This window comes from Chiloscyllium plagiosum, unplaced genomic scaffold, assembly GCF_037043375.1.
Source record: "Chiloscyllium plagiosum isolate Xiang-an unplaced genomic scaffold, Cpla_swu_hap1 HiC_scaffold_9, whole genome shotgun sequence".
Classification (NCBI taxonomy): domain Eukaryota; kingdom Metazoa; phylum Chordata; class Chondrichthyes; order Orectolobiformes; family Hemiscylliidae; genus Chiloscyllium; species Chiloscyllium plagiosum.
Window position 1 is genome coordinate 119,162,014 of NW_028270147.1, and position 18,697 is coordinate 119,180,710.

Consider the following 18,697-nt stretch of genomic DNA (forward strand, 5'->3'; position numbering starts at 1 on the left):
CCTCCCCTCGACCAACCATGCCCTAACCTCGACCTGTCTCCACCTATCCCCACCTAACCACCCTGCCCCCGCCACTCCCTTTATCTGCAGCTCCCCCAACACCCACCCACCCCACTTCCTGAAGAAGGTTTACACCCAAAACGTCGATTTCTCCACCTCCTGATGCTGCCTGTCTTGCTGTGTTCTCCCAGCCTCCTGTTTGTCAACCTTGGATTCCAGCATTTGCAGTTTGTCTCTAATCTCTTCAGGGGCCAGGATGAGTGTGAGGAGATTGGGTTTTGATGGAACTACCCACAGACTGAAGTCAAAAAAAGCAAAGTAAGAAAGGCAAGTGGATCAAATTCGAGAGAGCAAATTGTGAGCAAAAAGTAATTATTACCAGTTTCGCAATTGCAAAGGAGAGAGTGACAACATTGAATTGCTTCTGGTGTCATTCTCTATGCCCTGATATTTCACAGAGCCAGCTCCACATCCTTCCATTGGCTTTGTCATTGAGAGGCAACATTTCCCTTCCCACAGCCCTTTTTAAAATGTCCTGTCCCAGGGAATCACTGAGGCAGAGAATACTTCACCTTTTCTGGGAAAGATAGAGAAATATAGGGTGTCAAGGAGCAGTTTCTCTGCCTTCAGGGTCTGACAGAAGGATGTGTGTAGTGTGTGGATTCTGGAGACAGATCACTGAGATATTCCTCACTCCCATCAACACCTGACTTTATTCTGACATCAGTTTCTATTCTTCATTATAAAGTACCCCCACCATTTCCCCACAATCAAGAACCAAACTTGCCCCATCTCAGGATTGCCCTCTGAATGTGGTGTCAGTGTGCTAACGCTGTTTGAATGAAAGAGCCACAGTGGAATCTGGGACTGAATCCAAGGGGTTTCTGAGCCACCAGCAGCCTCCCCGCTGTGTGAGGGTCTGTTTGGATAAGATTTCAGCCGCATTGGTTCCCACTGATACTAAAGCCCTCGAGTGAAATTATTGGAGTCACATGTGGACTAAGGAACACAACAGTCAGGTCAATGAGCTGCTCTAGAATCCACCCTGAGTCCTGGATGTCTCTCACTGAGATGGCTCAGGGGTTACAGAATATGACAGCAGAAGGTGGAACCAGTTTATCATTGACTGCCTTCCCCAGCCGTGACTCCCAGACTCCCCAGATTTAACATTCTCAATCTGACTCCAGGGACACACAGGCCCATTCCATTGCACTTTAAGAGTAAAGAAAGCCCAAGTCTAATTTAAGTAATATTTATTTCCCAAAACCTGTGAAATTGTTATTCTGAGTAACAAGATGCTGCTGATCATATTCATCAATGCAGGGTTCCCAGTAGCTCTGGCCATTTCCAAAGCACACACGAGACAGAGACTGAATCTTCTTGATCTTTATTCCTTTTTCCAGATTTACATTGACAGAAAACAGACTTCAATTAACAGCCCAGACAGAGGAAGCTGAACAAATTCACAGCCATAATGGAGCTTGAGGAAAACACTTGTGGAGATTTTCTCAATGACATAAGAATCCTGTCCCTTTAAGTAGTGACAGAAGCTTAAATTCGAACTGGCGGCTGAGCAGGAAGGAGATCTGGTTTACTGAAGCAGAGATTTCAGAGGTTCACATTGTTTTGTACAGCTGACAGTTTTCAGTATCTTTGAGAGGTTTTACTTGGCATCACAAGTCATCACTGTCCCCATAAAACACTCCCAGGACAGGGTCAGCACGGGGTTTCATACAGAGTAAAGCTTCCTTTTGATGATCCCAATGACCTGCCTTAACCCTTGAACCTCAGAAATGTCACCGAGCCAATCCCAAGAAGGAAGAGAGTTGAAATTCAGTGCTGACAATGACCTTTGTCCTGCCAGCTCAGCCCTGTTCTATTTAAAGTTGTGTCTCCTCTGTGGACTGTCTTGAGCACTCTACACACATTCTGATCTCCTGATGCTCTTGCTGAGGGGAGAGGGGAGGGTCACGTGGGTGAGGGCACAGGAGAAGCGAGCGTTGGACTCCCAGTCAGACCCAGAGAGGGTCAGCAGGCTACTGACACTGTAGGTGCTGTCCGAAGCTCGCAGGTAGCTGCTGGTCTGAACCCCGTCCGAAATGACTGCACCGTCCTTCTTCCACTGCACCTCCAGCTCATCGGGATAGAAGTGATTGGCAAGGCACACCAGGGTGGCAGTGCCCTTGGCATTGACCTGCTCTGGGGAGGGGGGCAACAGGGTCAGCTTGGGCTGAGAGTTCTCACGGCCTGAAAGACAAGAGAAACAATTTTAATCCCTGCCATTCAAAGGGATTTCAACTCTGAACATTCACTGGCAAAACAATCCATTTGAACATTTGTATTCAATACCTAACAGACCCCATAAAAGGACAGGGCCTTTTAAAATTGCTTCTTGGGATGTGACTGTCACTGACAGGGCGAGCATTTATTGCCCATCCCTAATTGCCCCTGAGAGGGTGATGGTGAAAAAGAAGGGGCAGTTTTGGATCATTCTTTAGGAAATGAATGTGGGTAGCTGGAAGGGCTATCAATGGGGGAGTATTTCAGTGACAGTGATCAGAACTCAGTGAGATTGAGAGTCGGGATGGAAATGGAGAACCATGGGGCAAGTGTGAAAGTTTTCATTTGGGAACAAATCCATTTTACTAAACTGGGCAGGGATTGGGTAAAAGTGGCTGAAAGACAAAATGCAGGGGTGAAATTTACCAGGATCTGAGGAAAGCAAAGAGCTGACAGGATGAAATGTGTCCAAATGAAGTCAGGGAAATCCCAGTGATGTTTTATAATCACAGAAAGAACAAGAGAATGAAGGAATGTATGAGGCCCATTCGAGAGCAGGAAGGGAACTTGTGTGCAGTGGTGGAAGATGGAGCAATGGTTCCTCATGAAAACTTTTGGTCTGTTTTCACAAAAGAGAGGGACATACATAGCAGTAACTGTAGTTCAGAGGAGAACTGTGCAATATTGGAACAGCATCTTTCACATCTGAAAGACTCCCAGTTCATCCAATGAAAAGAAAGATCCATGCTGTCCCAAAGACATTTGCAGACAGTGTGGGACTTGTTTGAAATGGGGTCACTGTTGTAATGTCGGAAATGTGCAAGCCAGATTGTACACAAGATCCCACAAGCAACAATGAACCAAGGAACATTTTTGAATGATGTTTGTTCAGGAATAAGTATCAGCCTGAATATGATTCAAAGAGAAAGTGGATGGAAAATGAGGAAATGAAAGTTAAAGGAGAAGTGAGGAATACTGGTTAGTGATGGAATTGATTGTTACTCGAAAATAAAAGGAAAGGCACAGAGTATTGTGAATGTCATATTGTACTGAGGAAACTTAAAAGTGCAGGGATGCTCAATATAGAACAAGCTTAAAGGTTTTGTCTCTTAACACATGAAGCATTCGGATTATTGTAGACAAAATGGTACCACATAAACCAAGGGAAATCAAGTTTGCGAGAAGTTTAAACTAATTAAAGAAGGTAGGGACTCAGGAGAAGTTATTAAAGTATCCAGACCAAGTAATAGGATCGAGAGTATGGAAAGGATCAAGAATTGAACTTGAGGCACCGTAGGGTGGAGTGGCGGATCAGTGGTTAGCTCTGGTGTCTCACAGCTCCGGAGACACAGACTCAATTCCAACTGACTGTCTGTGTGGGATTGACACATTCTCCACGTGTCCACTTGGGTTTCCTCCCATTGTCACAAAGAAGTGTAGGTTAGGAGGATTATCCATGGGAATTGTAGGGTGGGTGGGATGCTTTTTGGAGGGTCAGTCTGGGCTGAATGGCCTGCTTCCACGCTGGAGGGATTCTGTGATTTCTAAAGGAGATAACGATGAGAAGGAGGCAGTCAGTGCATGATGGAGGGTGTTGTACTTAGATGCATCGAGTATATGAAACAAGGTAAATGAGCCTGTAGTGCAGGGACGTGGCTGCAAGGGGATCAGGGCTGGGAACTAAATATCCAAGGATGCACATCGTATTGAAAGGAAATGCAGGGGGATAGAGGGTCAAGTGTGAAGGAGGAACTGAAGGTAATCCTTGTTAGTCAGGAAATGGTTTTGGGGAGACTGATGGTATCAAAACTTGGTAAGTCCCCAGGGGCCAGCAACTCATCAGAGTATTTAAGAAAGTGGGTGTAGAAATAGTGGACACATTGCTGATCATTTTCCAACATTCTGTCGACTCTGACAGAGTTCCAATGGACTGGACAGTATCCAATGTAACTCCACTTTTTAATAAAAGGAGGGAGAGTGAAAATGAGGAATTATACATGAGGAAAATGCTGGAGTCAGTTATTAAAGATACTGTTACCGAGCATTTGGAAAGCAGTGACAGGATTGGTCCAAGTCAGCATGGATTTACTAAAGGGAAATCAGGCCTGACACATCTTCTGGAAGGTTTTGAGGATGTGATCAGTGGAGAATGGACAAGGCTGAATCAGTGGACAACAAAAATTGACGAAACAGTTCAGCAGGTCTGGCAGAATCTGTGGACAGCAATCGAAGTTAACATTTCAGATTGAGTGACCCTCCCTCAGGACCCAGTGGATGTTGTGTTCTGGACTTTCAAAAGGCTTTTGACAAGGTCCCATACAAGAGATTAGTGAGCAAAATTAAACCTCATGGTATTGGAGGTAATGTATTGACATGGAGAGAGAACTCGTTGGCAGATAGAAAGCAGAGAGTTGGAATAAATGGGTCCCTTTCAGAGTGGCAGGCAGTTATGAGTGGGGTACCGTAGGGTTCAGTGCTGGGACCCCAGCTGTTCACAATATACATAAATGATATGGACAAAGGAATTGAATGCAATCCCTCCAAATTTGCAGATGACACTCAGCTGGGTGGCAATGTGTGCTGTGAGGAGGATGCTAAGAGGCTGCAGAGTGACTTGGACAGGCTGGCTGAGTGGACAAATACTTGGCAAAAGCAATATAATTTGGGTAAATGTGAGATTATCCACTTTGGTGGTAAAACAGGAAGTCAGATTATTAGTGAATGGTGAAAGTTTAGGAAAAGGTGAGGTGCAATGAGAGTTGGGTGTCATGGTGGAACAGTAACTGAAAGGGGGCATGCAGGTGCAGCAGGCAGTGAGGAAAGCTAATGGCATGCTGGCCTTCACAGTGAGAGGATTTGTGTACTGGAGTAAGGATGTCTTGCGGAATTAAGGCCTCAGCTTGAGTATTATGTGCAGGTTTGGTCTCCTCGTCTGAGGAAGGACATTCTTGCTATTGAGGGAGTCCAGCAAAGGTTCTCCAGACTGATTCCCGGGACAGCAGGACTGACATATGAGGAAAGACTGGATCAACTGGGCTTGTACTCACTGGGATTTAGAAGAATGAGAGGAATCTCACAGAAACATATAAAATCCTGATGGGATTTGACAGGCTTGATGCTGGAAGAATGTTCTTGATATTAGGAAAATCCAAAACTAGGGGTCACAGTCGAAGATTAAGGGTTAAGTTATTCCGATGTTGTGAACCTGTGGAATCAAGAGATATGGGGGTGGAGTGGGAATGGGATAATAGATTGCGTAATCAGCCATGATCATATTGAACGGTGGTGCAGACTCAGAGGGCTGAGTGGCCTATTCCTGCAGCTATTTTCTATGTTTCTAATGATGCGTAGAGGTGTGAGGGTGGTGGGGGTGTGTGTGGGAGGAGCAGGTTTACCCTGTCAGGAAGAACTGAAATTACATCGACAGCAAGAGGAAATATGGAGTTGGAAAGCATAGAATCTGTGTGAGTCAACTTAAGGACCCACAAAATAGCAAAGAGCTTGATGGGAATTATGTACAAGTCTCCTCTCAGCCGGGATGTGGGGCAGAAAATAAATCAGGAGATAGAAAATGCATGTAAGAAAGGGATTATTACAATAATCATGGGGACTGCAATATGCAGGTGGACTGGGAAAGTCAGGTTGGGAATGGATCTCAAGGAAAGGAATTCATGGAATGTCTGCGAGATGCTTTTTTTTGGAACAGTTTGTGGGAGACCCACGAGGAAACAGGTAATTCTGGATTCGGTGATGTGTAATTAGGCAGCCCTGATTGGGGAGCTGAAGGTGAGTGAACCCTGAGGGGGCAGTGACCATAATGTGATACATTTCACCCTGCAGTTCGAGAGGGAGAAGCTGGGAAGTATATGAAATAATATCAATGAGCAAGTTAGACAAAGGAGAGCCAATGGACATGATCTGTTTGGGTTTCCAGAAGGCCTTTGACAAGTTGCCACACAGGAGGCTGCTAAATAACATAAGAGGCCATGGGGTTTGGGGCCCAGTACTGACGTGGACAGAGAGTGGAAATAAATGGGTCTTTTGCAGGATGGCAGCTGGTGCCTCATGCAGTTCAGCAGGGGGCAGTGTTGGGACCTCAGCTATTTATGTAACAATTAATTATATATTAACGATCTGGGAAAAGGAACTGAGGGCATTGTTCCTAAATTTGCTGATGACACAAAGATGAGGGGAGGGACATGGAGAGTTGAGGAAGCAGGGAGGCTGCAGAAGGACTTGGAAAGACTCAGAGAGTGGGCAAAGAAGTGACAGATGGAATACAAAGTGGGAAAGTATGAGGTTGTGCCCTTAGGTTGGAACAATAGAGACTCAAACTGTTTTCTAAATGGGAAAATTTGGAATTCTGAAACATAAAGGGACTTAGGAATCCTCTTTCAGATTTCACTTAAGATTAATATGTCAGTTCAGTTGGCAATTAGGAAGACAAATGCAATGTTAGCATTCATTTCAACTGAGTTAGAATACAAGAGCAGGTGTGTCCTGCTGAGGATGTATGAGACTCTGGTCAGACTGCATTTGGAATATTGTGAACAGTTTTGGGACCTGTATCTAAGGAGGGATGTGCTTGCATTGGGGGAGATCCAGAGGAGGTTTATGAGAATGACCCTGCGGGTGACAGCCTGGTCTGTCGAGGAGAGATTGAGGACTGTGGATGTGTACTTGATAGAGTTCTTAAGGACATGCGGAGATCACATTGAAACTTACAGAATACTGAGAGGCCTGGATAGAGTGGGCGGGGATGAGATGTTTCCACCAGTAAGAGAAACATGGACCAGAGGGCACAGCCACAGAATTTAGGGATAATCCATGAGGACTGAGATGAGGAGGAATTTCTTCTGCCAGAGGGTGGTTAATCTGTAGAACTCATGCTGTGGAGGTGAAGGCATTGAATGTGTTTCGGATGGACATTGATAGGTTCCTGATTGGGAAGGCGATCAAAGATAATGGGAAGAAGGCAGGAGAATGTTCATGAGAAACACATCAGCCATACCCAAATGGCACAGCAGTCTTGATGGGCCGAATGGCCTAATTCTGCTCTGTTATCATATTGTCTTTTGAACAGACTCTGCCAAACCCTGGAATACTGAAAGGCCTGGATTTGAGCCCAGCTGGAGCTGTTTGTCATCAGAACTTTATCAAGGGATAACCAGGGAGTGGTGAGAGTGTGCACCCTGTTCCATGTGGGAACTTCAGGATGCTTCCCAGCTCCTGGAATACCATGAATACAGGAAGTGTGGTCAGTGACAGCAGTTGGAGCTCTGGGTTTCGGAGCTTGAGCAGCAGCTGGTGTCAGTGTGGAGCATCTGTGAGGCAGAGAGCTCCGTGGAGAGCACATTTCTAGATGTGGTCACTCTGCAGCTTCAGAGTATGCAGGGAGAGAGGGAATGGGGGAGCAGCAGACAGTCCAACAGGACTATGCCGCTAGTACAGGAATCCCCGAGTGCATCCCACTCTCCAACCAGGATTCAGTTTGGAATCCTGATGAGAATGATGGTTCATCTGGGGAGTGCAGCCAGAGCCAAGTCCATGGCACCACGGGGACTCAGCTGTACAGGGAGGCACAAGGAAGACTGGAAGAGCGACAGTGAGAGGAGATTCAAGAGTGAGGGCAATCAGTAGGTGTTTCTGCAACTGCAGATGGGAATCCAGGATGGTGTGTTGTCTCCCACCCTGAGGGGAGAGGGGGAACAGGCAGCAGTTGTGGTCCCAGTGACAAAGGGAGAAAGGGGATGTGGTCCTGCAGTCAGAATTTAGGGAGCTCTGGAGGCAATTAGCAACAGCAGCTCAAAATTGTGAATCTCTGGACTACTCCCAGTGACCAATGCAAATGAGGATAGGAACAGAAGGATAAGGCAGGGTGTATCTGAGGCTGGAAAGATGGTCCAGGAGGGAGCGTTTGAGATTCTTGGGACATTGGGAATGACTTTGTGGGAGATGTGACCTCTATAGACCAGATGGGTTGCTCCTGAACAGAACTGAGCTCCTTGTGCGGTGATTTGCTGGTGCTGTTGGAGAGGGTTTAAATGAACATGGAAGGGGGACTGTGGGAACCAGGAGGAAATATCAGGGAGGAACACCAAGGAAAACAGAATCATGGAAGAGATAGATACTCTTAAGTAAGGAATAGTAACTTTCTTGACCAGGTCACAGTGAGGGAGAGAGTAATAATTTCTAAATCCAACTGACTGTGTGCATGTATGGGCCTGCGTGGAGTATGGGGAGTAAGATTGGGGAGTTACAGACGCATATTACCAAGTGGAAGTCTGGTGTTGTTGCTCTTACAGATGAGGCTCAAATGAGGACAGGACTGGGTGTTAAATATTCCTGGATACAAGGTGTTCAATAAAGATAGGAAAAGGGGAAGAAGGTGTGGGATTGGTTAAGATCGGTGCAGAGCTGGAGAAAGAGGATGTCCCAGAGGGGTCAAGGGCAGAATGGATTTGGTTTGAGATAAGGAACAAAAAAGGTGCAATCAGGTTGTTCAGTGCAGTCTGTCGGTCACCAACTAGAGGGAAGGATGTAGAGGAAGAAATCTGCAAGAAATTCACAGCACACATTTGGGTAACTTTAATTATCAGAATATAGAATGAAATCGGAGCAGTGTGAAGGGCAGAGAGGGGCCAGAGTTGTGAGAGTGTGCTCGGGTGAATTTTCTCCAACCGTGTGTTCCCATTCCCATCAGAAAGGAAACTCTCCCAGACCTGGATCTTGGGAACGAGGAGGCCCATGTAGATCAAGTATCAATGGGAGGACATTTAGGGAATTGTATCACAAGGATTAGGGAGACAGTGGAAAAGGACAAAGGACAATCCAGAGTAAAGTCATGACCATGGATCATATCCCATGGATCACCTCCAAATGTCTCACTCTTAGAATTTTCATATTCTATTTTAAAACAGAATATGAATGAGTTACCAATCTAATATTTTGCCGCAGTATTTATGGTTGAGAAGGACATCGAAGTGAAGGAAATTTGGGAAATAAATGTTGATGTCTTAAGAAGAGTCCATATTACAGAAGAAGAGATGCTGTAATCTGTTCTTTAAACTCATAAAGGTAGATAAATCCCCAGGAACTGATCAGCTCCATCCCAGTACTTTGTGGGAAGCTTGGGAAGAGACTTTGACACCCCTTGGTGAGATGTTTGTATCATCAACAGCCACGGGTGATGTGCTGGAAGACTGGAGCTTGGCTAATTTTGTGCTGATATTTAGGAAGGTCTGCAAGGAATACCCTGGGAATTATAGACCGGTGAGTTGTTGGAGGGGATTTTGACAGACAGGATCGAAATGCATTTGGAAAGACAAGGATTGATTAAGGATAGTCCACATGACTTTGTCAGTGGGAAAGCATGTCTCACAAATTTGATTGAATTTTTTGAAGACATGACCAAGACGATAGCTGAGGGCAGAGTGGTAGACATTATCTACATGGACTTTAGCAAGACTTTTGACAAGGTGCTGCATGGACAACTGGTTAGATCAAGTTGGATCCAGGGAAGCTAACTGATACAAAGTTGGCTTAATGGTTGGAGACAGAGAGTGGTGGTAGATAATGGTTTTCAGACTGGAAGCCTGTGACCAGATATGTGGCAAAAAGATTGGTTCTGGGTTCATCATTGTTTGTCATTTATAGAAACAAATTGAATGAGAATATAGGGGCCATGGTTTGTGAGTTTGCAGATGACACTAACATTGGTAGTTTCATGGACAGAGAAGAAGGCTATTTGAGAGTACATTTACATTACACATTGAGATAATAAGGAGGTGTTACATTTTGGTACAAAAACCAGGCCAGGGCTAACACAGTTAATTGTGGGGCCATGGGGAGTGTTGTCAAACAGGGAGACCAAGGGGTGGAGGCACATAGAGGATTGAAACTGGTGTCAAATGGAGACAGGGTGGTGAAGAAAGCATTTGGTACAATTGCTTCTATCGGTCAGAGCATTACGTGTGGGAGTTGTTACGATTCTCCAAGGTATTGATCAGGCCCATTCCCAGTCACCCTGCTATTGGAAGGATGTCATTAAATTGGAAAGGGTGTAAAAAGGATGACAAGGATGTCACCGAGACTGGAGGGTTTGAGTTATAAGGAGAGGCTGGTTTGGCCTGGGCTATTTCCCTTGGAAGGTCAGAGACTGCTGGGTGACATTTTAGAGGTTTATAAAATGATAATGGGCATAGATAAGATGACTAGCTCAGGTTTATTCCCCAGAGTAAGGGAGTCCAAAACTAAACAGCAGAGGAGGTTTAAAGCAAGAGGGGAAAGATTCAAAAGGGACCTGAGGTGCATCTCGTTCACATAGAGGGTGGTGGGTGTATTGAATGAGCTGCCAGAGGAAGTCGTAGAGGTGAGTATGATAACAACATTTAAAAGGCATTTGAACAGGTACCTGGACAGGAACGGTATGGGGGAAATTAGCGAAATGCAAGCAAATGGGACTACGGGAATATATAAGGGGAATAATTCATGAAGGATGTGAATATTTTGGAGATGGGGTAAAAAAATTCCCATAGAAGGTTCAGGGATGAGGAATGTCAGTTATGAACAAACTTTGGAGAAGTTTGGACTGTCTTTCTTGGAGAAGTGAAGGCTGAGAGGAAATATTTTTGAGGAATTCAAAATCAGGAGGTGTCTGGCCAGAGGAAATAGGGAAAAAATGTTCCCACTCAAGAAAGTATTGAGAAGGAGAGGGCACAGATTTAAAGTAATTAGTGAGAGAATCAAAAGTGAGATGAGGAAAAACATTCTCAGCCAGTGAGTGGTTAAGGTGTGGACTGCACTGTCTGAGAGTGTGGTGGAGGCAGCTTCAATTGAAACATTCCGAAGGGAATGAGACTGTTATTCGAAAAGGAACAATATGCAGGGTGACAGGGAGAAGGCAGGAGAATGACACTCAGTGAATTGCTCATTCGGAGAGTCGGTCCAGACAGGATGGGTGGAATGGCCTCCTTGTGCATTGTAACAATTCTGTGATTGTGTGATTGAGCAGAGTTAAAGCTGGGGGAGGTGGGAGCTCGGTGTCTAACTGTGCTGCTGCTGCTGCTGCTGCTGAGGTCAGTGAGATCAGAGACTGGGACAGGGAGCCAGAGCTCACATCAAACTCTGCCTGTGTCTGACACACTGAGACTGGCAGGAGGCTACTCACTGATTTCACTCCATGCTGCAGGAATGGGACCACAGGCTGCAAATGGACAGAGCTCCTCCACACGGTGAGTAAAACTTACTGACTTATATCTTGCTGCTTAAAGGGACAATGGAACTAAAAAAATACAGCTGGACACCCTGTTAGACACAGTGCTCCTTCATCAACTATTTCATTCACTGCAGCTTCTCACTAATACCTTCAACAATTCAGCATTTGTGTTTTAGAAAGTGTGTTTCAGTATTGACAGGGTTAATAACGGAGGATTGACGTTTACTTACTCAGTCGGAGCTTGGTTCCTTTCCCGAACGTAATAGGGGGAGCTGCTATACTGCATACAGTAATAGTCAGCGACATCCTCATTCTGAACGTTGCTGATTGTCAGGGTGAAACTGGTCCCTGATCCACTGCCGGTGAATCGATTGGAGACTCCTGTGAATCGATTTGTTGCATCATAGATCAGGAGAGAGGGTTTCTGACCTTCTCGCTGCTGGTACCATCTAACCCACTTGCTAACAGATTGACTGGCCGTACAGGTGATTGTTGCAGTCTGGCCCAGTCCCACTGACAGCACTGGGGGAGACTGGGTCATGGTGATGTCCCCATTGATACCTGAGGGGTCAGAGAGAAACACAGTGAAGTCAGAACTGTCACAGAAAGAGCCTGTCAAATGAGAGATTGTTGGAGACACTGAGCATTCCTCTGGTTTCAGCATTTTTCCTTCAATCACAAGTCAGTGGAATTGAAGAGAAATGGAGAGCAGCTAAAGATTCAAGGTGGAAGGAGAGAGATTTGTACCTGCAACACAGAATGCCAGGGGCCAGATCAGCTGGATGTGTGAAATCATGGTGTGTGCTCCTGTCCCTGGGCCTGGTTCCTGATAAACTCTCCCTTCACTGGGCTCTGCTTTATAAAGCTGCAGCCTGTGAGAGTCTGACTGGGTGTTCCTCAGTATGTAAATGGCATCAGGCAGAGAGAGCCACGTCAGCCCCTCACACTTCCTCTCTCTCTCTGTCTCAGAGTCATTGATGTGAACAGCAGTGAATGAGGCCATTTGGCCCATTGTATCTGTGCTGGTAAACAGCGATCTGATGACACTAAACCCATCCTCCAGCTCTTGGCCCATTACCCTGGAGGTTACAGCAACACAAGGGAATATCTAAACACTGCTCCAATGTCATGAGAGTTTGTGACTCAACCAGCCTTTCAGGCAGTGAGTTCCAGACTCCCACCACCCTCTGGGTGAAAACAGTTCTCCTCAATTCCCCTCTCACTCTCCAATTTGACTGGGCCTGGACTCACTCGAGTTTAGAAGGATGAGAGGGAATCTGATTGAAACATATAAAATTCTAACAGGGCTGGGCAGGGAGGAGGTTTCCCCTGGTTGGCGAGTCTGGAACCAGGGGACCCAGTCTCAGGGGGATACAGGATAGACCATTTAGGACTGAGATGAGGAAACATTTCTTCACTCAGCTGGTGGTCAACCTGTAGAATTCTCTACCACTGAATATATTCAAGAAAAGGAGAGAGATAATTGTTTTGTATTTTAACAGCATGAAGGGAATGGGGAGAAAGCAGGAATATGGCTTTGAGAGAGAGGGTCAGCCATGATCATACTGAGTGACAGAGCAGACTCAAAGGGCGAAATGGCCTGCTCCAGCTCCGAGTCTCTGTGTGTCCATGTCTGTGTTACCTTCAATCTCGGTCCCTGGTTACTGAGTCCTTCACTCATGTAAAAAGTGCCTTCCTACCCACACTATCACTGCCCCAAATAATCTTATACCCCTCTATCAGGTCCCCTCTCAGCCTTCACTGCTCCAAGGAAAACAACCCCAACCTTTCTAATCTTATCTCAAAGCTCACATTCAGGCAGCATTCTGGGAAATCTCCCCGTACCCTCTCAAATACAATCACCTCCTTCCCAGAATGTGGTGACCAGGACCTGTCCTCTTCTCTCTCTCTCTCTCTCTCTTTCTCTATCTCTCTCTCTCTCTCTCTATCTCCCTTTCTGACTCACACCTTACACTTCTTTCTCTCTACCTCTATCTCTCTCTCCCCCACTGTTAATCTCTTTCATATTCTTTTTCTCTGTCTCAAAGCCACTCCCTCCAACTCATTCCCAGTTCCTCACTCTGTCTCATAATCTCTATTTCTGCATCTTTCTCTGTCTCCGTCACTCACTCCATCTCTCGCTATAATTGAAAGCATCCAAATGTTATCTGCCCCTCTCTATTCCTCCCTCTCTTTCTCTCCCTCCCTCTCTGCATCCCAATCTACAGTCTCTCTCCCTCCCTCTCTGGCATTCTGTCTCCAACCATACTCATCTCTCTCTCTCTCTCACACACACACACGCACACAGCCAACCCTACCCTCTCTCTCTTGATTCCCTTCACTCTTGGTATCACACCCATCCTATCTCTTTCTCTCTCTCCATGCCTTTCAGTCACATCTTGTTTCTCTCTCTATCCCTCAACCTCACCATTTCTACCACCCTCTACCTCTCTCTTGGTCCCCTCACATATCTCAAACTGTCTCAGATGCTCCTCCCTCTATCCCCCGATCTCTCTCTCTCTCTCTCTTGCGCACACACACACTCTCTCACACAGACACACTCACACACACACACACTCTCTCTCTCTGTCTCACTTCTCTCTCTTTCTGACAGTGTCCTGGGTGGTGACAGTTGAATGCAGGATAAATCTCCCTCAGCTCTGCACCACTAATGGACATTAACCCTTGACCCCAGAAAGATGTATTTTCCTGGAGTAACTCCCCATTTCCCACATTGACCAGGGTTTGGCCTCGCTCAGGAAGACTGACAGATTCTTGTCAAAAGAAAGGCAATTCTGTGCTGTTGGCCTATTCTCACTGGGGACAGGTTTGGACACAAACCTCATTCCATGAAGGCCCAGCAGAGAGAGGAGTTCCTCAGGCCATCAGTGTGAGCTGGAGGGACAGGACAGACTCTGACCCACTGACCCAACCTGTACATTCACAACATGTTCCAATCCTTTTCCCTTTCCTTCCACTTCCATGATGAGTCTCTGAGTCAGGCTGTTTCACTGGGATGAGGGTTGGACTATCACACAGTTACAACAGAAAGGAACTGCCCCCATACCCAATAGCGACCAGTAAACATGGGCTTCCTTCCTGCTGGAACCTCCAACAGAGACCAGTAAACATGGGCCTCCTTCTGACTGGACCCTCCAAGAGAGACCAGTAAACATGGGCCTCCTATTCACTGGAGTTTCCGATGGAGACGAGTAGATGACTGAGTTTTTGAAGAAGTAATCACGGAGATAGATAAAGGTGGAGCAGTACACTCTGTCCACATGGACTTTAGCAAGGCCTTAGACAAGGTTACCCTGGTAGACTGTTTAGTAAGATTATATCACATAGGATCCAGGGAGAGCACGCCAATTGGATAGAAAATTGGCCTAATGGTAGGAGGCAGAGGCTGGTGAGAGAGGGTTGTTATTCAGACTGGAGGCCAGTGACCAGCCGTCTGCCACAAGAATCAATCCCGGATCCACTGTTGTTCATCACTTATATGAACAATTTGGATGAGAAAATAGCAGGAATGGTCAGTAAGTTTGTGGCTGACATTAAAATTGTTGGCATCGTGGACAGGGAAGAAGGTTATCCAAGAGTGCAATGTCATCTTGATCAACTGGGCCAGTGGGTCAACAAATCCAGATGGAGTTTAATTTCGATAAATGGAAGGAGTTGCATTTTGATAAGACAAACTGGGGCAGGAATTACACAATTAATGGTAGAGCCATGGTGAGTGTTGTTGAACAGAGAGACTGAGGGGTACAGGTACATAGTTCCTTGAAAGTGGTGTCACAGATAGACAGGGTGGTGAAGAGGGTATTTGGCACGCTCACCTTCACTGGTCAAAGCAGGGAGTACAGGAGCTGGGACATCATGTTACAACTGTACAAGGCATTGGGAAGGCCACATTTGGACACTGTACATTTCTGCTCAACCTGCTATAGGAAGGAAGTTATTACACTGGTTTGGGTAAAAGAAAGATTAATTGGAAAGTTTGAATCATAAGGCAAGGATGGATAGGCTGAGATGTTTTCCAGGGAATGCAGGAGATTGAGGGGTGACCTTATAGAGGTTTATATAATCATGAGGGTCATAGATAAGGTGAATAGCTAAAGTCTTTTCCCCAGTGCAGGGGAGTCCAGTACTAGAAGGAATAGGTTTAAGCCAAGAGAGGAAAGAATTTGATGGAGCCTGAGAGACAACCTTTTCACACAGAGGATGGTGTGTATGTGTAATGAGCTGCCAGAGGAAGTGGTAGAGGCGAGTACAATTACTACATTTCAAGGACATTTTTACAGGAACATGGATAGGAAGGATTTAGAGAGGATTGGGCCAAACACAGGCAAATGGGACTAGTTCAGTTTTGGAAACTTGGTCAGCATGGATGAGTGGAGCTGAAGGGCCTGATGCCATGCTGTAAACCTCTATGACTCTCTGCTGATGTATACATGGGCCACCTTCCCATAGGACCAGTCAACATGGGCCTCCTTCCCACTGGATTGTCCAGTATCTGAGCTGCAAAATCAACATTGTGTCCACCACATATGTCTCTTATTTCAATCTCAATCACATTGTCTGTCTCTGCACAGAAACCCTAATTACTGCTTGTCCCAACTCCTAAATCTATGATTCCAATGTCCTCTCCCAATTTCCTGAACCACATTCCATAAATGCCAGCTTGTCCGATATGGAGTGGTCTCTTCCCTGTCTTACCATGTGTTGTTCCAGAATGACCCCCACCTCATTGCCAGCCAATTGCCTCCATGGCCTCCCTCACTCTGTGTCCTGCTGCAGACTCACATTCCCTCCCTCCCCCTTCCATCTTCTGTCTCTGGTCTCCTGCCCATTGCTGCTTCCTCCATCCCACCATTGACAGCAGACCCTTCAGACCCCTACTGCATGCTCTCTGACCTCCTGCACTTCATCCCTCCCCCTCTCGATGGCTGTGCTATTGAATATACTGTTCACTTCCATCACTTTTGGTTCACGGTTGCTTTGCCATTGATTTGCTGACTTATTCTGGCCTGTTCCCTGAGTTGGTTCAAGAGCGTTTTGCTTGAGAAAACACTCTTCTGTAAACTGGGTTGTCTGTTTTTCCCAGTCTTTGTGTAAAGGTGATTCTAAGTGTGTATAAGCTCTTATACAACACAGACAGAAGTCACTGGGCCGATTGTGACAGGCAAATTAGTCCAATGAGTCCCATTTACCCAGCCCTTCCTGTATAACTCTGCAATTGTTTCCTTTTCAGCTATTTCTCCAAATGCCCTTTTGAAAGTTGCTGTTGAATCCACTTCCACTCACCTTGCAGACAGTCATCATAAACTCGCTGGATAAAAATGTTCCTGTCTTCTCTCTTGTTCTTTAGACCTTTTCTGAAATGTGTGCCCTCTGGTTACTGACCCTCCTGCCTGGAGAAACAATTTGTCCTGTATTTACTGCATCCAAACTCTCCAATTGTGAACCCTTCATTGAGTGAGACCTATTTCCAGCACAGGGGGAGAACATTCAGCCTGTCAGGTAAATGCTGTCATTTCATGGAGCAATCCAGTCAGTCCCACCCCCTCCCCTACTCGACCCCCAGAGCCTTGCAGGTTTATTTCCATCAAGAGCCCATCCAATCTGCCATTGCAATCACTGAGTGTCTTCACCTGCCTCACCTGAATGGGCACTAATTTCCAAGTCATTACCAATTGCTGCTAAAAAAAGTTCTTCCTGACATCCTGTATCTCTTGCCCGACAAAATGTAAGGTATTCTCAATGTGAAGATGGGATTTTGTCTCCACACGGACTGTGCGGTGGTCACTCTTACTGATACTGTCATGGACAGACACACCAGCAGCAGGCAGATTGGTGAGGGTGATAGTGAGTATGTTTTTCCCTCTTGTTGGTTCCCTCACCACCTGCCCCAGGTCCAGTCTAGCAGCTGAATCAGGTGGAACTTGACCAGCTTGCTCAGTAGTGATGCTTCTGAGCAGCTCTTGATGGTGGGCTTTGAAGTCCCTTACTCAGGGTATATCCTGCATCCTTCCCACTCTCAGTGCTCCCTCCAAGTGTTGTTCAACATGGAGGAGGACTGACTGCTCAGTTGAGGTTGGAGGGGAGGGCGGTGCTCTGTGGTAATCAGCAGGAGGTTTCCTTCCCCATGTTTGACCTGCTGTCATGAGGCTTCATGGATTCCATGGTTAATGGTGAGGACTCCCAGGGAAACTCCCTTCTGACTGTACACACCACTGTGTTGCCTCCCCTGCTTGGTCTATCCTGCCAGTTATAAACTGAATGAGGGAACAATTCTGTGCAGGTTTCACAGCTTGGAAACAGAGCTGCTGCTGGATTGTGTTTCTGATCTCCGAGAGCAGGCATGTGTGTCTGTGAGAGAGTGACTGACACTTTTTTCCATCACTGTGCTGTTTCTGCAAAACAAATCCCAGAACCAGCCTCCTGTGCTGTCAGATTCCAGGGAGTGCAGACAGTTCACAGTTTTCTCCCGTCTCAGTAACAAACGTCCAGCTGCTCCGAGCTCCTTCTTTCACTTCCTCTCTTGGTGAAGTTTCAACCTTGCGATCTGACAGTCTTTGCAGTTATTTTTTGCACTGGGGCTTTCTGCTGTGGTCAGAATCTCTAATAATAAGTGTCCAATCAGTGACAATCACAGCAGCTAAGAGCAGTCAGGACTGAGGAGCCAGGCTCACTGGGAAACACATTGGGAAGATCAAAACCATCCTCTTCAGATTCTGGTATAAACTCCATCCCTCTCCCTGAGCACTGTCTGCTGCTCAATCAGACTCTTTACATACTTGGCCACATCTATGTAAATGATCTGAGCTCCATATCACAAAGATCAGCCACTGAAAATCTCAGCCATGTCTGAAACTCCAAACATGACCATTCCAATTCGTCACAGTCACAGCCCTCCATAATCTTGAGCTCATCCCAAATTCTGCTGCCCATATCCCAACTTGCACCAAGTCCCATTCCACCAGCCCCCTGCACCCCATGTTTACATTGGCTCCTGGCCCAGAAACACTTCAATTTTCAAATTCTCATCCTTGTTCTCAACTCCCTCCCTGTCCTCCACCTTCCCTATCTCTGTGACATCCTCCATGCCGCCTCACTCAGTGTGGTTAGCAATCTTGGATATATGGCTCTCTAATCCTTTATGCACATCATTGAGAAACATTGAGCATAACTGAGCACAGA

At 46.1% G+C, this 18,697-nt stretch overlaps 2 pseudogenes across 1 annotated transcript; both read right to left on the minus strand.

Moving 5' to 3' along the window:
- LOC148149284 (centrosome-associated protein 350-like) overlaps positions 1-18,697 on the minus strand; it is a 989,460-nt pseudogene that overhangs the window by 119,699 nt on the left and 851,064 nt on the right.
- LOC148149285 (Ig kappa chain V region Mem5-like) lies at positions 1,411-12,293 on the minus strand (annotated as a pseudogene). Its single transcript, XR_015758086.1, has 3 exons — positions 12,245-12,293; positions 11,728-12,058; positions 1,411-2,247 (listed from the first exon to the last, which is right to left on the minus strand). The product of XR_015758086.1 is annotated as an Ig kappa chain V region Mem5-like (transcript).